We start from the raw sequence: 26790 nt of genomic DNA on the forward strand, positions 1-26790 counted from the left end.
AGATCTCAGAGGTCCACATTAATTAAGACTGCTGGTCTAATTAATCTACAGGGTCACCCTTCTCCTCCACTTCTTTTAGCCATCCCTAATTCAACAACAGGGTGAAGCTGCTCTGTCTATTGGTTGGGTGCAACTATCTGTATCTGACCCTTTCGGTTGCTTGTTGGGTCTTAACTTTGAACAATTTTAAAGGCTGCTTAGCCCCACCTCGCTCTCTTACTTCCCTTACTCTTCTTACTCTCTTCTCTCCTCTCACTCTCTTCCTCTCTCTCCTACTTACTCTCTAGCCTTCTCTCTCTCTCTCCTTCCCCTTCTCTCCTTTTGGCCATGGCCAATCTCTCTCTCTCTTTTTCTACCTTCTCTCTTCCTTCCTGCTTTTCTATAATAGACTGTCTCTGTTCATCCAGGCCCGCCGATCTTACTTTCACCTGCATGGGAGCCTCTCTGCATCAGCCTTCTCTCCCTTAGCCCCAGGGCCCCTGGTTGGGAGTTGCCCCTTGTCTAACTCCCCCCGCCACCCGTTGAGTGGGGTCAGTGGATTAGATGCCCACCCAGGGCTGAATGGAAAGCATCTGGCAGCCCACCCTTGTCAGCCTGCCCAGAGCATAAGATGAACTCTGGCCAGATGTGAGTTATCCTCCCTCCCTCCTCTTTCCCCTGCCCCACTTTAGTTCCCACACTGAGTAATCAAAATAGCATTGTAATATTCACCAGGTTTTTTATTTGTTTATTTGAAGTTAACATTAATTTATTGACTGTGTGGGTGATATATGGGTATTGGATTTTTGCAAGTATATATGTTTAAGTGCCAAGGTACACATATGAAGGCCAGAAGGCTGAAGTTGGTTCTCTTCTATGATGTTGGTCCCTGGAATCAAATTCAGATTATCAGTTTCAGAGACAAGTAACTTCACCTTCCAATCCATCTCTGAGACCTTTCAGTAGGTTTTGAAAGGTAAGATATCCATAGAGAGTACAATCTGTTTAAAGTGTTTAAGAAAACACTTGTAGGGCAGAAGCATGCCAATGGTGGAGTAACTTGAGAATATCACACCACATATATCATTATGAAATGTTCAAGATCAGAAACAGTAAATATTTCATGCTAGTATATAAAGTATAATCTTTTTTACATGAAGAGAAAATAACAAATGAATGTATGTCTTTAATATTGAGAGTTATGGGAGTGTTTTATTTTATATGGATTTCTTGTATTCTCATGTTTTATATTATCAGTAAGTTTTTTTTCTTTTTTTTTTTTTGTTTTGTTTTTTTTTTTTTTTTTTTTTTTGAGACTTTGCTGTAGTAAATGGAAAAATTTGCCCTTCCGGTCTGCGCCAGCTCTAGGTAACTTTGGGTGGGTTTTGGCAGACAGTCACAAGGTCCTCAAAGGACGCTCCATGAAATCTTCAGGTCACTGATAAGTGGAACACAACATCGGTTCCAAACCAATTGTGACAGCAGGAGCAAAGACATGGGAGCCCTGCCTGACCAACTGCTCAGGATCCTTCTGATCGGTACTGGTTTACCTTGGTTTCAAACACACCAAACAGCCCCATGGTCCTCAGAGGAGACACCACTTCTAGGTACTGGATCATGCCCAGGATCTTAGCACTCAAGAATCCCAGGAGCTTGGTCATACCAGGATCTCAGACTCTCAGAGTAAGCTTGACTGCCAAGAATTCTGACACACCCAGAATCTCAGGGTCACAGGAGCCTGGAATCACAGGATTGCAGAGAAAGCTGGACTCTGAGGAGTCCTGAATCAACTGAGATTAAAGGAAGGACAGGCTCCAATCAGATAAACTGAGGGCAGCAAGCACTTGAGACAATCAGATGGCAGGAGGCAAGCATAAGAACAGAAGCAACAGAAAACAAGGTTACTTGGCATCATCAGAACCAAACTCTCCTACCATAGCAAGTCCTGGATACACCATCACACCAGAAAAGCAAGACACTGATATAAAGTCACTTTTCATGATGATGATGGAGGACTTTAAAAAGAAAATACAGTACTATGTCCAATTTTCTGAGGAACCTCCAGACTGATTTCCAGAGTGGTTGTACAAGCTTGCAATCCCACCAACAATGGAGGAGTGTTCCTTTTTCTCCACATCCTCGCCAGCATCTGCTGTCACCTGAATTTTTTATCTTAGCCATTCTGACTGGTGTGAGGTGGAATCTAAGGGTTGTTTTGAGTTTTCCCTTTATTATCCTTTGAAGGGCTGGATTGGTGGAAAGACATTGTATGAATTTGGTTTTGTCATAGAATTCTTTTGTTTCTCCATCTAAGGAAATGACACCCTAGAAAAAGCAAGAAAGTAATCCTTCAACAAACCTAAAAGAAGACAGCCACAATAACAGAACCTGAACTCTAACAACAAAAATAACAGAGAGTAAAAATTACTTTTCCTTAATATCTCTTAATATCAATGAACTCAATTCTCCAATAAAAGGAATTATACTAAGAGACTGGCTACATAAATTGGACCCAACATTTTGCTGCATACAGAAAAGCCACCTCTGGGACAAAGACAGACACTACCTCAGAGTAAAAGGCTGGAAAACAATTTTCCAAGCAATCAGTCTGAAGAAACAAGCAGGAGTAGCCATTCTAATATCGAATAAAATCGACTGCCAACACAAAGTTATCAAAAAAGACAAGAAGGGGCACTTCATATTCATCAAAATAATCAGGAAAGATGAACTCTCAATACTAAATATCTATGCACCAAATGCAAGAGCATCCAAATTTATTAAAGAAACTTTAGTAAAGGTACAAGCACATATTGCACCACACCCAGTAATAGTGGGAGACTTCAACACCACACTCTCATCAATGGACAGATCCTGGAAACAGAAACTAAACAGAGACACATGGACACTAACAGAAGTTATCGAAGAAATGGATTAAACAGATATCTACAGAAATTTTTATCCTAAAACAAAAGTATATACCTTCTCAGCACCTCATGGCAACTTCTCCAAAATTGACCATATAATCGGTCACAAAACAGGGTTAAATAGATACAAAAATATTGAAATTATCACATGCATCCTATCAGATCACCATGGAGTAAGGCTGATCTTCAATAACAACATAAATAATAGAAAGTCAATGTTGACATGGAAGCTGAACAACACTCTACTCAATGATACCATGGTCAAGGAAGAAATAAAGAAAGTAATTAAAGACTTTTTAGAGTTTAACGAAAACAAAGTCACAACATACCCAAACTTATGGGACACAATGAAAGCAGTACTATGAGGAAAACTCATAGCTCTGAGTGCCACCAAAAAGGAACTAGAGAGAGCAAAAACTAGCAGCTTGATGGCACACAAAGGGAAGCAAATTCACCCAAGAGGAGTAGATTACAGGAAACAACCAAATGCATTGCTGAAATCGACCAAGTAGAAATAAAAATAACTATACAAAGAATCAACCAAAACAGGAGCTGTTTTTTTGAAAAAATCAACAAGATAGATAAGCCCTTAGCCACTCTAACTAGGGACAGTATCTTAATTAACAAACTCACAAATGAAAAAAGAGACATAACAATAGAACCTGAGGAAATCCAAAGCATCATCATATCCTACTAAAAAGGCTATACTAAACAAAACTGGAAAACCTGGATGAAATGTACAACTTCCTAGACAGATAACAGGTACCAAAGTTAAATCAGGGTCAGATTAACAATCTAAACAGTTCCATATCCCCTAAAGAAATAGAAGCAGTCATTAAGAGTCTCCCAACCAAAAAAAAAAAAAAAAAAAATCCCAGGACCAGGTGGGTTTAGTGAAGAGTTCTATCAGACCTACAAAGAAAACCTACTTTCAACTCTCCCCAAATTATTCCACAAAATAGAAACAGAAGGTACTCTACCTAATTCATTCTATGAAGCCACAATTACTCTGACAACTAAACCACACAAAGATCCAACAAAGATAGAGAACTTCAGACTAATTTCCCTTATGAATATTGATGCAAAAATACTCAATAAAATCCTTCTAAACCAATCCAAGAACACATCAAAACAATCATCCATCCTGATCAAGTAGGTTTCATCCCAGGGATGCAGGGATGGTTCAATATATGGAAATCCATCAACTTAATCCACTATATAAAAAAACTGAAAGACAAAAACCACATGATCATCTCATTAGATGCTGAGAAAGCATTTGACAAAATCCATCTCCCATTCATGATAAAAGTCTTGGAAAAGTCAGGAATTCAAGTCCCATACCTAAATATACTAAAAGCAATCTACAGCAAACCAGTAGCCAACATCAAAGTAAATGGAGAGAAACTCGAAGCAATCCCACTAGAATTAGGGACTAAACAAGGCTGCCCACTTTCTCCCTACCTATTCAGTATAGTACTTGAAGTCATAGCCAGAACAATTAGACAACAAAAGGAGATCAAGGGGATATAAATTATAAAAGAAGCAGTCAAAATATTACCGTTTGCAGATGATATGATAATATACATAAGTAACCCTAAAAATTCCACCAGAGAACTCATAAACCTGATAAACAGCTTCTGTGCAGTAGCTGGATATATAATTAACTCAAACAAATCAGTGGCCTTTCTCTACACAAGGGATAAACAGGCTGAGAAAGAAATTGGGGAAACAACACCCTTCAAAATAGTCACAAATAATAAAAAATACCCTATCTCGCTGAAAAGAATCTACAAACTCAATGCAAACCCCATCAAAATTCCAACTCAATTCTTCATCAAGTTAGAAAGGGCAATTTGCAAATTTATCTGAATAACAAAAACCTAGGATAGTAAAAACTATTTTCAACAATTTAAAAAAAAAAAAAAAAAAAAAAAACCTCTGGTGGAATCACCATGCCTAACCTCAAGCTGTACTACAGAGCAAGTGTGAAACAAAACAAAACAAAACAAAACAAAACAAACAAACAAACAAACAAAAACTGCATGGTACTGGTACAAGGACAGACAGGTAGATCAATGGAATAGAATTGAAATCCCAGAAATGAAACCACACACCTATGGTCACTTGATCACAAGGGAGCTAAAACCATCCAGTGGGGAAAAGAGCATTCTCAACGCATGGTGCTGGCACAACTGGTGGTTATCGTGTAGAAGAATGAGAATTGATCCATTCTTATCTCCTAGTACAAAGCTCAAGTCCAAGTGGATCAAAAGAACCTAATACCAGAGACACTGAAATTTATAGAGGAGAACGTAGGGAAAAGCCTCGAAGATATGGGCACAGGGGGAAATTTTCTGAAAACAACAGCAGTGGCTTGTGATGTAAGATCTAGAGTCAACAAATGGAGCATCATAAAACAGCAAAGCTTCTGTAAGGCAAAAGAGACTGTCAATAAGACAAAAGGCCATCAACAGATTGGAAAAGAATCTTTACCAATCCTAAATCTGAAAGGGGACTACAATCCAATACATAGAAAGAACTCAAGATGTTGGACTCCAGAAATTCAAATAACCCCATTAAAAATGGTGTACAGAGAATTCTCAGCTGAGGAATTCTGCATGGCTGAGAAGCACGTAAAAAAAAATGTTCAACACACTTAATCATCAGGGAAGTGCAAATCAAAACAACCCAGAGATTCCACCTCACACCAGTAAGAATGGCTAAGATCAAAAATTCAGGTGACAGCAGATGCTGCCAAGGATGTGGAGTAAGGGGACTACTCCTCCATTGCTGGTGGGATTGCAAGCTCGTAAAACCACTTTGGAAATCAGTCTGGACATAGTACTACCGGAAGATCCAGCAATACCCAGAAGATGTTCCAACCAGTAATAAGGACACATGCTCCACTATGTTCATAGCCTTATTTATAATAGCAAGAAGCTGGAAAAAACCCAGATGCCCCTCAACAAAGAAATGGATAGAGAAAATGTGGTATATTTACACAATGGAGTACTACTAAGCTATTAAAAACAGTGAATTTATGAAATTCTTAGGCAAATTGATGTATCTGGAGGATATCATTCTGAGTGAGTTAACCCAATTTCAAAAGAACACACATTATAGAACTCACTGATAAGTGGATATTAGCCCAGAAATTTAGAATACCCAAGATACTGTTTGCAAAACACATGAAACTCAATACGATAGAAGACCAAAGTGTGGATACTTCATTCCTTAGAATGGGTAACAAAATACCCATAGAAGGAATTACAGAAAAATTTTTTCATTTTATATTACATATTTTCTTTATTTACTTTTCAAATGTTATCCCCTTTCCTAGTTTCCTCTCTGAAAATCTCCATCCCCTACCTCCCCCACCCCACCCCCACCCCCACCCCTGTTCCCAGCCCACCCACTCCCGTTCCTGATCCTGGCATTCCCCTATATTGGAGCATAGAGCAACACTTCTCCCTTTCTTCACCCTCTTGGTTGGTCTCCATTCAGTGTAACTTCAGGAAATGAAGAGGGAGAAGCAGTCTTACAGAGTGCCTGTATCCCTGAGCTTCATTTGTATATCTCTCTTTTCTTTAAATACATTATGTAGAAAAAACATGAAGGAACACACTAATGCTTGGTGGGCAGGTAGGTGTTCATGTCTGCCTTGCCTGATGGAAGAAGTGAAAGCTAAGGAAAATGGCTCATTTAGCAATGCCAAAACAATTTCAGGTATTAAGAGCTTCCTATCATCATCTGCAGTCCATATTGTTTTCTCTTTATTTCCATAAAATGATTTATTTTTCTTCGTTATGATAAGTAACCAACATACTAAATAAAAAGAACCCATACTCATAAAATTAGTAGCCTTTATCCTACTAATATTGAAAACATATTGCTGGCCAAAATTGTATGAATAATGCTTCCATTTTGATGTACTAATACTATTATAATTAAATAATCATCATTATGTGGTTATATTTATTGAATTAGATTATTAAAATGCATAGCATAATCTATTCATTTATTCTTTCACATTAATGAATTGCTACTCAGTAAATTACTGTTTAAATTACACTAAATGTGAGCCAGTGGCCTGAATGATTTTCCAGAGTGCCTATTAGTAAACATCAAAAGTATGTAGTAAAATGCTAGTATGCAAAGTTCTTCGGGAAACTCTACACAATGTGTACTGGGGTTTTCAGAAACATGCCTTAACACTATCATGATGTTTCATGCCTTAACACTGCTAACATGCTTTCCAGATTGCTTGTCATCCTACTTTGAAAATGTCTACTTAGGACAGTTTTGTGACAAAATAAAATTTTCTAATTTCATCATTGATTTTGAGAAACATTACATAATCATTTATGATTTTGTGGATTTTATAAGAAACAATTTCTTGTTCTCTTTTTCAATTTTTATTAGATATTTTTGTCATTTACATTTCAAATGCTATCCTGAAATTCCCCTATACCCTCCCCCTGCTCTGCTCCCCTACCTACCCACTCCCACTTCTTGGCCCTTGTGTTCTCCTGTACTGGGGCATATAAAGTTTGCAAGACTAAGGGGCCTCTCTTTCCAATGATGGCCGACTAGGCCATCTTCTGATACATATTGTTTTTAATAGCTGAGTAGTACTCCATTGTGTAAATGTACCACGTTTTCTTTTATCCATTCCTCGGTTGAGGGGCATCTGGGTTCTTTCCAGCTTCTGGCTATTGTAAATAAGGCTGCTTTGAACATATTGAATCATGTGTCCTTCTTACCAGATGGAACATCTGAATATATGCCCAGGAGAGGTATTGCGGGATCCTCCAGTAGTACTATATCCAATTTTCTGAGGAACCGCCAGATTGACTTCCAGAGTGGTTGTACAAGCTTGCAATCCCACCAACAATGGAGGATTTATAAGAAATTGTTAAGAAAATTAATAAGAAATTGTTTCTTATAATATCCTCTTTCTCCACATCCTGCCAGCATTTGCTGTCACCTGAATTTTTGATCTTAGCCATTCTGACTGGTATGAGGTGGAATCTCAGGGTTGTTTTGATTTGTATTTCCCTGATGATTAAGGATGCTGAACATTTTTTCAGGTGCTTCTCAGCCATTCAGTATTCCTCAGGTGAGAATTCTTTGTTTAGCTCTGAGCCCCAATTTTTAATGGGGTTTTTGATTTTCTGGAGTCCACCTTTTTGTGTTCTTTATATATATTGGATAATAGTCCCCTATCTGATTTAGGATAGGTAAAGATCTTTTCCCAATCTGTTGGTGGCCTTTTTGTCTAGACTGCCATACCCAGGGATCCATCCCATAATCAGCCTCCAAACGCTGACAGCATTGCATACACCAGCAAGATTTTGCTGAAAGGACACTGACATAGCTGTCTCTTGTGATGCTATGCCGGGACCTAGCAAACACAGAAGTGGATGCTCACAGTCAGCTATTGGATGGATCACCGGGCCCCCATTGGAGGAGCTAGAGAAAGTACCCAAGGAGCTGGGGGGATCTGCAACCCTATAGGTGGAACAATATGAACAGTATCCCCAGGAGCTCTTGTCTCTAGCTGCATATGTATCAGAAGATGGCCTAGTCGACCATCATTGGAAAGAGAGGCCCATTGGTCGTGCAAACTTTATATGCCTCAGTACAGGGGAATGCCAGGGCCAAGAAGTGGGAGTGGGTGGGTGGGGAAATGGGTGGGGGAGGGTGTGGGGAACTTTTGGGATAGCACTGGAAATGTAAATGAAATAAATACCTAATGAAAAAATAAAAAAGTAATAATTTTAATATTATATGTATTTATTATTCTAATAGACACTATGTTCTCCCCTAGTGTCTATAGCCTATTTTTCCACAGGGTGTTAGTTTTGATAATGATTTCAGGAATAGCTTCCATCTCATAAAGTAGACCAATAAAAAAATGTTTGTTTATTCCCATTAGATCTGTGCTACTATGACACCAATTGGTTTATTTTGTTATGTTAATCATAGCTCACAGGATTCACAAGTGAATAAGACTACAATTTTCTTTGCTGGTAGCATGTATCACACCTTCCAGCACTTAGAAAGCTTGTCAGTGTAATGATGAAACTTCAACTTGAGTATGAGCTTGCTTTCTCTGCGTTCTATCATGGTATGCATGGTATCTTCTGCAACTGGGGATTTACTTTAAGAGTAATGACAAACACTGTAATATTTGGTGTCTAAGGGATCTCAATAGCCAACCACACCAAAATACATAACCTATTCCTACTGGTATGGGGATTTTTATTTACCATCTTGCAACATTAGTAGGGCATTTTCCACTTATACTCCTTCATGTATGTGCAGGTATATATTTTAGGAAATGACATTTTCAAAAACACTTTTGAGTTAGTTGTCCTTCCTTTTCTGCTCTGCCCTTCTACTCCCTACTCTAAGCCATTTAATTATTCAGGTTGTGTTATTCTCTTTTCCCCATTTATATCTCTGCACTCTTTCTCTCTCCTTTGAATTCACTACCGTTCTCCCATGGTCCCTTACATGGGAGTATGTAACTGCATGTGTCAGATGAAATATGTCTAAAGATTCAAAGTTAATATCTACAAAAAGGGTAAAAATGAAATGTTCATTATTTCTGATCTGGATTATCTCACTTTGGATGATGATTTTAATCTCTGTCCAATTTCTTTTGAATTTCATAATTTTTTAGCTGCTGAATAATATTGTTTTATAAACTTACTATATTTATATATTTTTCATCAGTTAAAAACATGCAAGAAAGCCAAAGAATGCATAAACAATTCTAGAACAGCTAGTCATATAGATCTGAAAGAAAAATCCACAAGAAAATAATGGGAGTTATTACACATTGTTCAATAATAACTCTTAATATTAATTATTTTGAATCCTCATTAATGAGAAATGGTGAAAGAGATTGGGCTGGTAAATGGCATTATTTATTTATTTATTTATTTATCGGCTCATTTATTTGTTTTGCTTTATCCAGCAAATAGCATATCTTGCCATTAATGGTAACCCATTAGGTAGTAGGATAGTAAAAAGTATTCTAAGCAAACAGAACTAAGGAAACTGCAGGTTCAGCTAACTATTCTGACGACAAAATGTACTTCAAATCAAAACTGATCAGAAAATATGAGTAGGGCTCCTTTGTGTTCTTTATAGAAGTACAAACATCCAACCAGAGAATGTTATTACTCTAAAGACTTACTAATAACAAGCAATTCTGTGTTGTTTTCATTTGATATTTCTCAGAAATACCACTAGACCTAAAACTACACATTGATTCCAACATAGTGATCATGGATAACTTCAATATCTATCTCTCACAAAAAGTTCACCGAGACAAAATTGAAATGGGGGACTCTGTACTTCAGATAAAACTGTAAATAGGTCTAATAGACATCTGTAGCACATACTTCCAAGTACTAAAGTATATAGTTTCTGTTCAGTAGCCCAGTGAACTTTCTTCAAAATTAACCACATTTTTGAACATAAAGCACTTATCAATAAATATATGAAAATTAAAACCACATCTTGCATTCTGTAAGACCACAAAGGAAAAAAAAGTTGATAACAAAAGCAACGGAAACCACAGAAACCACAAAGTCCTGGAAGCTAAGCAACAACAACAGATTAGTGAAAGAAAATTGGGTCTAACCTGAATTAAGAGGGAAAAAATTTAAATTCCTAGAGTAATACACACACACACACACACACACACACACACACACACACACACAACTGGTTATATAGGTGCAATTGTGGCATGCATAACATGGAGGCAGCCAACAACTCTCTATTTAGACTTAAGACTCAGAGAACAAAAGGGAACTAGTTAACCTAAATAACTACTCGATGCTAGTGTAGTCACAGTTATTGAAGGAGAATCTACACCCACTAATTTGTTAAACCAGTATAATCCCTAACAACAATCTAAGGACACTTATCTTTATACTCAGAGTTAAGTATAGTCTTTCCTCCTCATCAAGGAAACTTTCCTTTCCAATTGATGGAGACCACTACAGAAAACCATAACCAAACTACAGAGTAGTTGGGCCCAATCCATTGTATACACCAAGAAAATATTCCTGCACCTATGCTTGGCACAGGGAGTAGTGTGTCACTGTGGATGTGGGCTTAAGACTCTTACCATAGTTGCCTGGAAGTCAGACTTCCACTAGAACTCTTCAGATGAAGATGCAGCTATTCCTGTACTATGCCTGCCTTGATGCTACAATGCTCTTGCCTCGATATACCTCTGAACCTATAAGCCATCCTCAATTAAATATTGTTCTTATAAGAGTTGCCTTGGTACTATCTCTGTTCACATCAGTAGAACCCTAACTAAGAAAATAAGGAAAAGCCAGGAGGCTTCAAATCTACACAGAGGACTATAAAGAGCTGAGAAAATCTAGGAACTATAAAGAGTTATCCCCAGGTAGGAGCATGTAGTTGTGCAGTGCCAAATGCTAAGTCCTAAAAAGTAACCTTGTATGGACAAGTTGTTTTATTTCTCATTTTTTTTTTTTTTGGTATAACATGGATTTATTAATTTATTTTTTTTATTTATTTTTATTAGGTATTTTCCTCATTTACATTTTCAATGCTATCCCAAAGGTCCCCCATACCCACCCCCCAATCCCCTACCCACCCACTCCCCCTTTTTGGCCCTGGCGTTCCCCTGTACTGAGGCATATGAAGTTTGCAAGTCCAATGGGCCTCTCTTTGCAGTGATGGCCAACTAGGCCATCTTTTGATACATATGCAGCTAAAGACAACAGCTCCCGGGTACTGCTTAGTTCATATTGTTGTTCCATCTATAGGGTTGCAGATCCCTTTAGCTCCTTGGGTAATTTCTCTAGCTCCTCCATTGGGGGCCGTGTGACCCATCCAATAGCTGACTGTGAGCATCCACTTCTGTGTTTGTTAGGCCCCGGCATAGTCTCACAAGTGAGAGCTATATCTGGGTCCTTTCAGCAAAATCTTGCTAGTGTATGCAATGGTGTCAGCATTTGGAAGCTGATTATGGGATGGATCCCTGCATATGGCAATCACTAGATGGTCCATCCTTTTGTGACAGCTCCAAATTTTGTCTCTGTAACTCCTTCCATGGGTGTTTTGTTCCCATTTCTAAGAAAGGGTAAAGTGTCCATACTTTGGTCTTCGTTCTTCTTGAATTTCATGCGTTTGGCAAGTTGTATCTTATATCTTGGGTATCCTAAGTTTCTGGGCTAATATCCACTTATCAGTGAGTACATATTGTGCGAGTTCCTTTGTGATTGGGTTACTTCACTCAGGATGATACCCTCCAGGTCCATCCATTTGCCTAGGAATTTCATAAATTCATTTTTTTAATAGCTGAGTAGTATTCCATTGTGTAAATGTACCACATTTTCTGTATCCATTCCTCTGTTGAGGGGCATCTGGGTTCTTTCCAGCTTCTGGCTATTATGAACAAGGCTGCTATGAACATAGTGGAGCATGTGTTCCTCTTATGGGACCTCATAAAATTGCAAAGCTTCTGCAAAGCAAAAGACACCGTCAATAAGACAAAAAGGCCACCAACAGATTGGGAAAGGATCTTTACCTATCCCAAATCGGATAGGGGACTAATATCCAATATATATAAGGAACTCAAAAAGGATTTATTAATTTAAAAGGAGAAAAACTATTGATAATAAAATACTAAATGTTTGTATGATTAGCACATTCTCCTTATTAAAAAATGTATAAAATATAAGGGAATTTTAATTCAGCAACATGTCTTCTCTAGCAAAAGATAACATAACCAGCTGGAGAACAGATATACTATATAATTTTAATCCTTCTGGCTGGAAGGCACACCTTTGATCCCTATGACTGAAATATAGACACGCCTTTACTGCACACCTTAAACACCAAACAATTATTATCATTGAGGGACAGATAAAGTGAAAAATAAGAGAGAAGGCTTGATAGAATTAGTCAGAGATAGGATATGCCCAATTATCAGAACAGATGGGAAAGAGAGGCTACATAAAGCACAGCAAGTTCGTAGAGTAGAGAGAGTCAATGGAGTTCCTTTCAGTTAAACTCAATGCAGTTCACTTTGGTATAGCAGAGCAGTTCAGACCATACTGGAGAAGCTCAGTTCACAGAGTTCAGAGGCAGTCTTGCCAAGCAGAGCAATTCAGTTGGACCCCGAGGGAAGCCAATTTGAATCAGTCAGCTTGAAGATCGATTTGAGTCAGAACAACTGAGTTGAACCAACCAGCCAGAGTTCAGAAAGAGCTAGAATGAGTTCATTCAGCAATAAGTCCTGGAGGATGAAATATTTTTTGGTCTAGGTTATCAGACAAAGGCTGCAAGTTGAAGTCTGCAAGGTCCTGACTTGCAGAAAATTTGATTGTCCAGAGAATAGAAGCTTCCAGACCTAGAACCAGGATAGTTAAATAGAAATGTTCTGGGTTCAGCTCAAGCTGTGTATTTATACAGCTTGGCTATGGCTCTCATCCAATGGCTATTCTGAGGAAACAAAGTGGCATTTACATTTACAGTTGAAAGCCTGTTATTGTGTAAAAGCAAATTTATTGACTATAAAGTCAGAAGATGGGAACACAAGAAAAATGATTTTTAATGGACCAGGCCTAAGATGGATATATCCATCTCCCTCTGAGTGCTTCTCAAGGGATTAAAAAGCACTCTGCCACACTCAATTCAAAATCTGGTTCCTTTCCTTTCCTTTCCTTTCCTTTCCTTTCCTTTCCTTTCCTTTCCTTTCCTTTCCATTCCTTCCCTTCCCTTCCCTTCCCTTCCCTTCCCTTCCCTTCCCTTCCCTTCCCTTCCCTTCCCTTCCCTTCCCTTCCCTCCCCTTCCCTCCCCTCTTCTTCCCTCCCCTGCCCTTTTCCCCTCTCCTCCTCTTTTCCCCTCCCCTCCCCTTTTCCCTCCCCTTTTCCCTCCCCTTTTCCCTCCCCTTTCCCCCTCCCCTTTCCCCCTCCCCTTTCCCCCTCCCTTTTTCCCCTCCCCTCCCCTTCCCTTCCCTTCCCTTCCCTTCCCTTCCCCTTTGCTTTTCTTCTCCTCTTCTCTTTTCTTTTCTTTATATTAAGATATATTCTTTTCTTACATATTATATCCCGATTGTGGTTTTCGCTCCTTCTACTCCTCCTAATTCCTTCCCTCTTCCTCTTCCATCTGGAGTCACTCCATTTCTGTCTCTCATTAGAAAAGAATAGGTTTTTAAGAGGTAGTATATATATATTTAATAAGATAAAGCAAACATCATATAAAAGCTGGAGAGGACAGACAATCAGAAGGAAAAGAGCCCAAGGGAAGACAAAAATCAGAGACCCAAACATTCACAGTCAGGAATTTTGTTTAAAAAAAAACAAAAAACGAAAAACAAAAACAAGAACAAAAAACAAAAAACAAAGATCAAACACACAAAAGAACCTACCATCACCACCACTAACAAAAACGCTAAATATTTTGGGCATGTGTTGGTGCAGTCAACCCACAGACTAGGAGACTTGTTTGACTATTGGAAGTAGATGGTTCAGCTTCAATCTCTCTACTGTTTGGCATATCACTTTGAGTCCTGGGTGCCTCTCAGAGAGGAAGGGAGGGGAGTGGGTGGGGAACTCTGGGAGATGGGGGCCTGCAGGTGGGGCAACAATTGCTATGTAAATAAATAAGAAGTACCCATCTATAATTTGCCCTTCATTATTTTGCTTATCTGATTCTGTTTAAGAGACATATTGGATTCATGAAATTAATAGGAAGTGTCCCTTATTGTATTATTGACTTCTAGAATGAGTTGTATATAATTAGTGACAAGTATTTAAATCATTATATGAAAAAAAAATCTACTAGGACCCAGTGCTGGACCTGATCCCACACAGCACATATCCCAGTTGCAGCTTGATTCCCCACTCCCCCCAGGAATTCAAACACAGCTGGCTTCACAGGTGAAACCTTAAACCCCACCTCCAGACCCTGTGTACCGGGGAAGCAGATTACCTACCCAGCCAAAGACCTAGGCACCTTCTGGTTCCCACCTGTGCCAGCTGGCAGCAGAGACCCAGACCTGATCCCACACAGAACACACCCCAGTTGCAGCTCAAACCCAAGGTATTCAGACACATCTAGCTTCATAGCTGTGACCTTAAACCCCGCTACATAGACAAACTCAAAGGAAAAAAAGAAACCACATGATCATCTCATTGGATGCAGGAAAACCTTTAACAAAATACAAAACCCATTCATGTTTCATGTTAAAAGTATTGGAGAGAACAGGAATTCAAGGGGCATAACTAAATATAGTAAAAGCAATATATAGCAAAACAATAACCAATACCAAACTAAATGGGGAAAAACTCACAGTCAGCTAATGGATGGATCACAGGGCTCCCAATGGAGGAGCTAGAGAAAGTACCCAAGGAGCTAAAGAGATCTGCAACCCTATAGGTGGATCAACATTATGAACTAACCAGTACCCCGGAGCTCTTGACTCTAGCTGCATACGTATCAAAAGATGGCCTAGTCGGCCATCACTGGAAAGAGAGGCCCATTGGACATGCAAACTTTATATGCCCCAGTACAGGGGAACGCCAGGGCCAAAAAGGGGGAGTGGGCGGGTAGGGGAGTGGGGGTGGGTGGGTATGGGGGACTTTTGGTATAGCATTGGAAATGTAAATGAGCTAAATACCTAATAAAAAATGGAAAAAAAAATCACGGACTAGACAAGGCTGTCAACTCTCTCCCTACCTATTCAATATAGTACTGGAAGTTCTAGCCAGAGCAATTCAACAACAAAAAGAGATCAAAGGAATACATATTGGAAAGGAGGAAGTCATGATATCACTATTTGCAGATGCTATGCTAGTATACATAAGTGACCCCAAAAGTTCTACTGGAGGGCTTTATAGCTAACTACAGCAAAGTGGCTAGATACAAAACTAATTCATCCAAATCAGTAGTAGTCCTCTACTCAAAGTCTAAACAGTCTGAGAAAGAAATACTTTTGGCAGTTTCTCGGAAAACTGGACATGTTATTACCTGAGAACCCAGTTTTACCACTCCTGGGCATATACCCAGAAGATGCTCCAAAATGTAATAAGGATATATGCTCCACTATGTTCATAGCAGCCTTATTTATAATAGCCAAAAGCTGGAAGGAACCCAGATGTCCTTCAAGAGAGGAATGGATACAGAAATGTGGTACATTTATACAATGGAGTACTACTCAGCTATTAAAAACAATGAATTTATGAAATTCTTAGGCAAGGGGATAGAACTAGGAAATATCATCCTGAGTGAGGTAACCCAGTCACGAAAGAGCACCGATGGTATGAACTCACTGATAAGTGGATATTAGCCCAAAAGCTCCAAATAACCAGTATACAATTCACAGAACGCATGAAACTCAGTGAGAAGGAAGACCAAAGTGTGGGTGCTTTGGTCCTTCTTAGATTGAGAACAAAATACTCACAGGAACAAATATGGAGATAAAGTGTTGAGCAGAGACTGAAGAAAAGGCCACACAACTGGGGATTCATCCCATATACAGTTACCAAACACACTCTTGTAGATGCCAAGAAGTTCATGCTAAAAGGAGCCAGATATGGCTATCTCCTGAAAGGCCCTGTCAGAGCTTTACAAATACAGAGGCAGATGTTCACAGGCAACCATTGGACTAAATACAGGGTCCACAATAGAGGAGTTAGAGAAAGGAATGAAGGAGTTGAAAGGGTTTGCAACCCCATAGGAAGAACAGCAATATCAATCAACCAGACCCTCCAGAACTCCCATGGACTAAGCCATCAACAAAGGAGTACACATGGTTCCAACCACATATATAGCAGATGATGACCTTGTCATGCATTAATGTGAGGAGAAGTCCTTGGTCCTGTGAAAGCTTGATAGATGCCCCAGTGTAGGGGAATCAAGGGTGGGGAGGTGGGAGTGGATGGGTGGGTGGAGGAACACCTTCATAGAAATAGGGGGAGGGAGGATGTGATAGGGTGTTTTCAGGAGAGAAGAAAACCAGGAAAGGGGATAACATTTGAAATGTAAATAAAGAAAATATCCAATAAAAAATTAGGGAAACAACATCCTTCACAATAGTAACAAATAATATAAAATATCTTGGTTGAGTCTAACCAAGCAAGCGAAAGATCTGTATGACAAAAACTTCAAGTCTTTGAAGAAAGAAATTGAAGACCACAGAAGATAGAAAGATCTCACATGTTCATGGATTAGCTGGACTAATATAGTAAAAATAGTCATCTGACTAAGAGCAATCTACAGATTCAATGCAATCCCCATCAAAATTCCAACTGAATTCTTCATAGAGTTAGAAAGAGCAATTCTCAAATTAATTTGGAATAACAAAAACCTAAGATAGCAAAAAGATATTCTCAGCGTAAAAAAATTTCTGGGGGAATCACCATCTCTGATTTCAAGCTATACTATACAGCAATAGCGATAAAACTTGCATGGTATTTGTACAGAACAGGCATGTTAAGCAATGAAGCAATGGAATAGAATTGAATTCCCAGAAACGAACCTCCACACCTATGGTTGGTTTTTGACAAAGAAGCTAAAATTTTCAGTGGAAAAAAAGACAGCATTTTCAGCAAATGGTGCTGATCCAACTGACAGTCTGCATGTAGAAGAATGCAAATTGGTCCATTCTTATTTCCTTGCACAAAGCTCAAGTTCAAATGGATCAAGGACCTCCACATAAAACCAGATACACTGAATCTAATAGATGAGAAAGTGGGCAAAAGCCTGGAACACATGGACACAAGGGAAATTTTCCTGAACAGAATACCAATAGTTTATGCTCTAAAATCAAGAAATGACTGACAAATGGTACTTCATAGAATTGCAAAGCTTCTGTAAGGCAAGGGACACTACCATTAGGACAAAACAGCAACCCACAGATTGGGAAAAGATATTTACCAAGTCTACATACAATAGGCGAATAATATTCATAATATACAAAGAATTCAAGAAGGCAGACTCCAGAGAAACAAATAACCCTATTAAAAAGTGGAGTATAGAGCTAAATTGAGGGTTCTCAACTGAGGATTCTTGAATGGCTGAGAAGCACCTAAAGAAATGTTCAACATTCTTAGTCATCAGGGAAACTCAAATCAAAATGACCCTGAGATTCCATCTCACATCAGTTAGAATGGCTATTATCAAAAACAGAGGCTAAAGCAGCTGTTGGTGAGGATGTGGAGAAAGAGCAACTCTCACTCCTCCATTGCTGGTGGGACTGCCAGCTAGTAAAACCACTTTGGAAATTAGTATGACTGATTCTAAGAAAATTGGAAATAGTTCTATCTGAAGACCCAGCTATACAATTCCTTGGCATATACCCAAAAGTTCTCTCACATATAACAAGGACACATGCTCCACTATGTTCATCACAGCATTATTTATAATAGCCAGAAGCTGGAAACAACCCAGATGTCACTCAAAAGAAGAATGGATACAGAAAATGTGGTACATTTACACAATGGAGTACTACTCAGTGCTTAAAAACAATGACTTCATGAAATTCACAGGCAAATGAATGGAATTAGAAAATACCCTAAGTGAGTTAACTCAGACACAAAAGAACTCACATGGTATGTACTCAGGAATAAGTGGATACTAACCCAAAAGCTAACCATGCCTATGATACAACCTACAGTCCATATGGAGAATAGAAGGAAGGATGACAAGGGGGTGGATGCTCCAGTTTTGCGTTGAGGTAGTGTGATGGTTTATATATCCTTGGACCAGGGAGTGGCACCATCTGAAGGTGTGGCCTTGTTGGAATAGGTGTGACCTGGTTGGAATGGGTGTGTCACTGTGGGTGTGGGTATAATATCCTCACCCTAGATGCCTGGATGTCAGTCTTCCACTGGCAGCCTTTGGGTGAAGACATAGAACTCTCAGCTCCTGCTGCGCCATGCCTGCCTGGATACTGCCATGCCTTGATGATAATGGACTAAATCTCTGAACCTGTAAGCCAGCCCCAATAAAATGTTGGGTTTTTTTGTTTTTGTTTTTGTTTTTTTTAATAAGACTTGCCTTGGTCATGGTGTCTGTTCACAGCAGTAAAACCCTAACTAAGACAGGTAGTAACAGGATGATTGTGGAAGATGGTAGGAGAGGGGGACAAGGGAGGGAGGAAGGAGGAGGAGGGAATAATGGTGGCAGTATCAGATTGTGGAGGAGACACGAGAGAGGTACAGAGGGTCAGGAAATCGAATAAAAACACATAGTAGGTCTTCTAGTAGGCCTGAGGCCCTGGCTGTATCAGACCACTTCTGGGGCCTTCCAACTGAGAACTCTTCACGGCAGCATAGAAGCTTCTGATCTGTGGCCCTGGCTGCAGTAGATCTCCTGATTGGCCTTCAAACTGTTGGGTATTCAGTGGATCTGTCAAGCTGTTGTCCAACTGCCCTGAGTGTAGCTGATCCTCAACTGCTCTGAGTGGAGCAGGTCTTCAACTGCTCTAAGTGCCGGGGGTCCACTAGGATGGGTTGGGATGTGGTGCCTTCGTGGGAGCAGACCAACTAGGAGTCTGCCTCAGTAGCAAGGACAGGGCAGAAGGGGTGGAAGGGATGGAAGGGGAGTAGTATTTGGGAGGGCGGAGGTTTCTGTGGGTGATGGATCCTAAGTCTACCAGGCTTCCAGCAGCAGCTCTAGGACTCAGGAGAGGGGAGAGGGGTTTATTACTAACTGCTGTAAGTGTAGTGGGTCCTCTAGGATGGGGAAGGATATGGTATCTTCATGGGAGCAGACCAATTAGGAGCCTCAGACTTTGAACATTTCTTTAAATGCTTCTGTGACATTTGAGATTCCACTGTTGAGAATTCACTGTTTTGCTCTGTTCCCATTTTAATTGTATAATTTTGGTTGTTGGTGTCTAACTAATTGAGTTATTTATAAGTTTTAGATATTAGTCCTCTGTAAGATTAGGATTGGTGAAGATCCTTTCTCAATCTATAGACTACCTTTTTGTCCTATTGACAGTGCCCTTTTACTTACAGAAAATTTTCAGTTTCATGAATTTATATTTATCAATTGTTGATCTTAGAACCCGAACCATTGGTCTCTGTTCATTAAATTATCTCCTGTGCCAATGTTTTATCTTTTATGAGATTTAATCCAGTTTTATGTTGAGATCCTTGATCTACCTTAATTTGAGTTTTGTGCAGGGTGATAAATATTGATTTATTTGCATTATTTTACATGTAGATACCTAGCTAGAAAAGCACCATTTGTTGAAGATATTCTCATTTTTCCATTGTATATTTTATCTTCTTTATTAAAAATCAAGTGTTCATAGAGATGTGGGTTTATTTCTGGGTACTCGATTCAATACCATTCTGACCATTTCTGTACCAATACTACATAGATTTTATCACTATTTTTCTCTATAGTGCCACTTGAGTTCAGTGATGGTGATTCCTTCCAAAGTTCTTTTATTGTCAGGATTGTCTTGGCTACCCTGGGGTGGAAAATTGCTTTTATAAGGTCATAAAAAATGTGTTGGAATTTTGATGGCAATTGCATTTGAATCTGTAGATAATTTTTGGTAAATTGTCCATTTTCACTATGTTGATGCCATGTGTGTGGGAGATCTCTCCATCTTCAATTTCTTTCTTCAGAGACTTGAAGTTCTATCCATATAGATCTTTCACTTGCTTGCTTAGAGTTACACGAGGATATTCTATGTTCTTTATGACTTATTCGAAAGGATGTTTTATTCCCCAATTTCTTTATTAGCCCACTTATCATTTGTGTAAAGGACAGCTACTGTTTTCTTTGAGTTAATTTTGTATCCAGCCACAGTTTGCAGATGTGTACCAACTATAGGAGTTCTCTGTTAGGATTGCTAGGTTGCTAATGTATACTATCATATCATCCTCAAATACTGATAATTTTATTTCTCCTTTCCAACTTGTATCCCCTTGATCCTCTTTAGTTGTCTTATTGCTCTGGCTACAACTTCAAATATTATACTGAATAGAGAGCAAGAGAGAGGGCAGCCTTGTCTTGTCCCTGATTTTAGTGGAAATGTTTAAGTTTCTCTCCATTTAGTTTAATGTTGGTCATTGGCTTGCTGTATATTGCTTTGATTGTGTTTAGATATGTCCATTGTATCTCTGATCTCTCTAATAGTTTATTTGTTTGTTTGTTTTAGTTATTTTATTTATTTACATTTCAAATGTTGTCCTCCTTTCCATTTTTCCCTCAGCAAACTCCCTATCCCCTCCCCCTTCTTCTGTGAAAGTGCTATCCCACCTACCCACTCACTCCTGCCTCACTGACCTAGCATTCCCCTATGCTGAGGCCTCCACAGGACCAAGGGCCTCCTTGCCCATTGATACCAGATAAGGCAATCCTCTGATGTATGTGCAGCTGGAGCCAAGAGTTCCTCCAAGTATACTCTTTGGTTGGTAGTTTCATCCATGGCAGCTCTGGGGAGTCTGGTTAGTTGATGTTGTTCTTCCTTTGGAGTTGCAAATCCCTTTTAGCTCCTTCAGGCCTTCCAGTAACTCCAACATTGGAATCCCCATCCTCAGTCTGAGGTTTGGCTGAGAACATCCATATATGTATTGATCAGGCTCTAGCAGAGCCTCTCAGGATACAGCTATAACAGATTCCTGTCAGCAAGCGCTTTATGGCATCAACAACAGTGTCTGAGTTTGGTGTCTATAGATGGGATGGATCCCTAGGTGAGGCAGTCCCTTTATGACCTTTCCTTCAATCTTTGTTCCACTCTTTGTCGGTGATTTCCTTTAGACAGGAACAATTCCGGGTTAATATTTTTGAGATGGGTGGGTGCCCCATCCCTCAACCAGGAGCTGTGCCTAACCTCTGGATATGGTCTCTATAGGTTCTCTCTCCCCTTTGTTGGGTGTTTCAGCCAATGGCATCTCTGTTGGGTACTGGAAGCTGCTTGCTTTCCTGGCATCTGAGACTTTTAGTGACTACCCCTAGTTCCCCATTCCCCACTTCAACACACCTCCATTCATTTTCCTGACTTCTATCCCATATCTCACACCTGATCCTGCTTCCCATTCCTCCCTCCCTCCCTCTCTCCCTCCCTCCCTCCCTCTCTCCCTCCCTCCCTCCCTCCCTCCCTCCCATGTCCCTCCTTCCCTCCCAGTTCCTGCCCTCCCTCTATGTCCCGTGATTATTTTCTTTCTGCTTCTAAATAGGACTGAAGCAACCATTCTTTGGTATTTCTTCTTGAAATTCATATACTTTATGAGTGGATGTGAAGGGATGTGAAGGGGATTTTTGTGAAAGGATTTTTCAGCATTTAATGTGACAATCATATGATTTTTTTTCTTTCAGTTTGTATATATGGAAATTGTGGATGGATTTTCATATATGGAATCATCCATTCATCACTGGGATGAGGCCTAATTAATCACAGTGGACGATAGTTTTGATGTGTTCCTGGATTTATTTTTACAGTATTTTATTGAATATTTTTCATCAATGGTCACAAGAGAGATTGGCCTGAAATTCTCTTTCTTTGTTGATCTTTGTGTGGCTTAGGCATCAGGGTTACTGCAGTTTCCTAGAACGATATTGGCAGTGCTTCCTTTTTACCTCTTGTGGAATACTTTGAAGACTAGTGGTAATAGCTATTTCAAAGTATGATAGAATTCTGCTCTAAAACTATCTGGCCTGGGCTTTTTGTGGTTGGAAGACTTTTGATGATTGCTTCTATTTCTTTAAAAATAAAAACAGCCGAATCAACCCTGGCGATCAATGGGGTGACAGATGTCGCAGCCAGATCGAGAATAGATAAATGGGACCTCATAAAATTGCAGAGCTTCTGCAAGGCAAAAGACATCGTCAATAAGACAAAAAGACCACCAACAGATTGGGAAAGGATCTTTACCTATCCCAAAGCAGATAGGGGACTAATATCCAATATATATAAAGAATTCAAGAAGGTAGACTCCAGAAAATCAAATAACTCCATTAAAAAATGGGGCTCAGAACTTAACAAAGAATTCTCACCTGAGGAATACCGAATGGCAGAGAAGCACCTGAAAAAATATTCAACATCCTTAATCATCAGGGAAATGCAAATCAAAACAACCCTGAGATTCCACCTCACACCAGCCAGAATGGCTATGATGAAAAATTCAGGTTACAGCAGATGCTGGCGAGGATGTGGAGAAAGGGGAACACTCCTCCATTGTTGGTGGGATTGCAAGCTTGTACAACCACTCTGGAAATCAGTCTGGCGGTTTCTCAGAAAATTGGACATAGTACTACCGGAGGATCCCGCAATACCACTCCTGGGCATATATCCAGAAGATGTCCCAACTGGTAAGAAGGACACATGCTCCACTATGTTCATAGCAGCCTTATTTATAATAGCCAGAATCTGGAAAGAACCCAGATGCCCCTCAACAGAGGAATGAATACAGAAAATGTGGTACATCTACACAATGGAGTACTACTCAGCTATTAAAAAGAATGAATTTATGAAATTCCTAGGCAAATGGATGGACCCAGAGGGCATCATCCTGAGTGAGTTAACCCAATCACAAAGGAAATCACACAACATGTACTCACTGATAAGTGCATTTTAGCCCAGAAACTTAGGATACCTAAGATATAAGATACAATTTGCTAAACGCATGAAACTCAAGAAGAACGAAGACTAAAGTGTGGATACTTTGCCCCTTCTTAGAATTGGGAACAAAACACCCATGGAAGGAGTTACAGAGACAAAGTTTGGAGCTGAGACGAAAGGATGGACCATTTAGAGACTGCCACATCCAGGGATCCATCCCATAATCAGCTTCCAAACACTGACACCATTGCATACACTAGCAAGATTTTGCTGAAAGGATCCTGATATAGCTGTCTCTTGTGAGACTATGCCGGGGCCTAGCAAACACAGAAGTGGATGCTCTCAGTCAGCTATTGGATGGATCACAGGGCCCCCAATGTAGGAGCTAGAGAAAGTACCCAAGGAGCTAAAGGGAACTGCAACCCTATAGGTGGAACAACAATATAAACTCACCAGTACCCCGGAGCTCTTGTCTCTAGCTGCATATGTATCAAAAGATGGCCTAGTTGGCCATCACTGGAAAGAGAGGCCCATTGGACTTGCAAACTTTATATGCCCCAGTACAGGGGACCGCCAGGGCCAAAAAGGGGGAGTGGGTGGGTAGAGGAGTGGGAGGGGGTGGGTATGGGGGACTTTTGGGATAGCACTGGGAAATGTAAATGAGGAAAATACCTAATTAAAAAAATAAAAACAGGTTATAGGGCTGTTTAAATGGTTTACCTGATCTTAATTTAACTTTGGTAAATGGTATCTCTTCAGAATATTGTCCATTTCCATAAGATTTTCCAATTTTCTGAAATATAGAATTTTGCAGTATGAACTAATCATTCTTTGAACTTCTTCTATGTTTACTATGTCTCCATTTTAAGTTCTGACTATGTTTATTTAGATACTTTCTATCTTTCTTTTGATTAATTTGGCTAAGGGTTTGTCTATCTTGTTGATTTTCTCAAAGAACCAGTTCTTGGTTTCATTGATTCTTTTCCCTGTTTTCTTTCTTCAAAATGATTGATTTCAGCCCTGATTTTGATTATTTCCTGACTTCTCACTTTGGTGTGCTCACATTTCTTTTTTAGAGCTATCAGGTATACATTTGAAATCCTGGTATGAAAACTTTCTAATTTGTTTATGGATTCACTTAATGCTATGAACGTTCCTCTTAGCACTGTTTTGATTGTGTCTCATAAATTTGGGTATGTTGTGCCTTCATTGAAAATTCTAGGAAGTTTTTAACTTCTTTATTTCTTCGCTGATGCATAGATCACTGAGTAGAGAGTTGTTCTCTTTCCAAGAGTATGTAAGGCTTTCTGGTTTTTCTGTTGTTGCTGAAGTCCAGCTTTAATCCATGAGGGTTTGATAAGATACAAGGCATTATTTCAAATTTCCTGTATCCTTTGAGGCTTGGTTTGTGACTGTCTATATGGCCAGTTTTGGAGAAAGAACTGTGAATTACTTAGAAGAATGTATATTCTTTTGTTTCTGAGTGAAATACTCTAAAGATGTCTATTTAATTCATTTGAGTCACTGTTTTGTATGTGTGTGTGTGTGTGTGTGTGTGTGTGTGTGCGTGTGTTGTCATTTCTGTTTAGTTTTGGTCTGGATGACCTGTCTATTGATGAGTGTTAAGTGTTGATGTCTCCCACTGTTAATGTGTGGGGTTCTATGTGTGGCTTAAACTTTAGCAATTTGTTTCTTTTTAAAATGTGGGAATTGCTTATTTCCTTTGTTTTCCTGTATGTAGTTATCCTCCTTGGATTGGAGGCTTCCTTACATTATGATCCGTAGGGCTAGATTTGTGGATAGATATTGTTTCAACTTGTATTTGTCTTGAAATATCTTGTTTTCTCCATTAATGGTGGCTGAGAATTTTGATGGGTTAGTAGTCTAGGTTGGCACCTGTGACTTTTTAGAGGTTCTAAGATGTCTCTCCAGACCCTTCTAGATGTTAGATTCTCTGGAGAAGTTGGATGTGATTCTCATAGGTCTGCTTTGTATGTTACCTGGCCTGATTCCTTTGTTGTCTTTAGTTTTCTGTCTTTGTCCTGTAGAGTTTGTGGTTTGATTCTTATGTGGGTGGAGCTTTTTCTTTTCTGGTCCAGTCTTATTGGTATTCTATAAATGTCTTGTATATTTATAGGTATCTCTTTAGGTTGGGAAATCTTTCTTCTATGATTCTGTTGAAAGTACTTTCTATTCCTTGGAGCTGGGATTCTACCTTCTACTGACCTATTATTTCTAGGTTAGGTCTTTACATGGTATTCCAGATTTCCTGGATGTTTTGTGTCTGAAAGATGTTGAATTTATCATTTTCTTTGACTGCTGTATTGACTTCTTGTCTTATATTGTCTACACCTGAAGTTCTTTCTTCTGTCTCCTGTATTGTTTTTGATGCTTGCATCTTCTGTTCCGGTTCTCTTCCCTCTGTTTTCCATCTTCGGGATTTCTATTTCTATTTTCAGGTCTTGCATAGTTTTATTTACTAGTTTTACCTGTTTAATTGTATCTTCCTGTATATCTTTTTTATTAACTAATTTATTTTTTTACACTCCATATTTTATTTTTTTGCCCCATCCACCCTCCAACTGTTCCACATTCCATACCTCCTCTCTACACACCTGTATCCACATGGATGTCCCCACCCCGTACTACACCTGACCTCTAAACTCCCAGGGTCCTCCACTCTCTTGAGGGTTAGATGCATCATCTCTGAATGGACACAGACCTGGCAGTCCTCTGCTGTATGTGTGTTGGGGGCCTCAAATCAGCTGGTGTATGCTGCTTGGTTGGTGGTCCACTGTTTGAGAAATCTCCAGGGTCCAGAATAATTGAGACTGCTGGTACTCCTACAGGATCACCCTTTTCCTCAGCTTTAGTAAGCCTTCCCTAATACCACAGCAGGGGTCAGCTGCTTCTGTTCATTGGTTGTGTGCAAATATCTGCCTCAGATTCTTTCAGCTGTTTGTTTGGTCTTTCTTAGGGCAGTCATGACAGGTCCTATTTTGTGAGTGTTCCACAGCCTCAGTACTAATGTCAGACCTTGGTGCCTCCCTTGAGCTGGATCCCACTTTGGGCCTGTCCCTGTACCTTCTTTTCCTCAGGAACCTCTCCATTTCCATCCCTTTAATTCTTTCACACAAGAAAAATTGTGACTGTAGGAGGGCAACACCATCCCTCAATTAATATCCTGTCTTGCTACTGGCGGTGGGCTCTATAAGTTCCCCATCCCTACTGTCAGGCGTTTCATCTAAGGTCCTTTCCTTTGAGTCCTGAGAGTCTCTCCCCTTCCAGGTCTCTGAGCAT

The 26790-nt window shown here is 39.5% G+C and overlaps 1 long non-coding RNA gene across 1 annotated transcript; it reads right to left on the reverse strand.

Annotated features, from left to right (window-relative positions):
• Positions 1-69: 69 nt before the first annotated feature.
• Positions 70-22699, reverse strand: Gm42186. Its single transcript, XR_880674.1, has 3 exons — positions 22648-22699; positions 2846-2850; positions 70-85 (listed from the first exon to the last, which is right to left on the reverse strand). It is a non-coding gene; the product is annotated as a predicted gene, 42186 (long non-coding RNA).
• Between the last annotated feature and the right edge of the window lie 4091 nt (positions 22700-26790).

The sequence above is a fragment of the Mus musculus genome, chromosome 3, assembly GCF_000001635.26.
Source record: "Mus musculus strain C57BL/6J chromosome 3, GRCm38.p6 C57BL/6J".
NCBI lineage: Eukaryota > Metazoa > Chordata > Mammalia > Rodentia > Muridae > Mus > Mus musculus.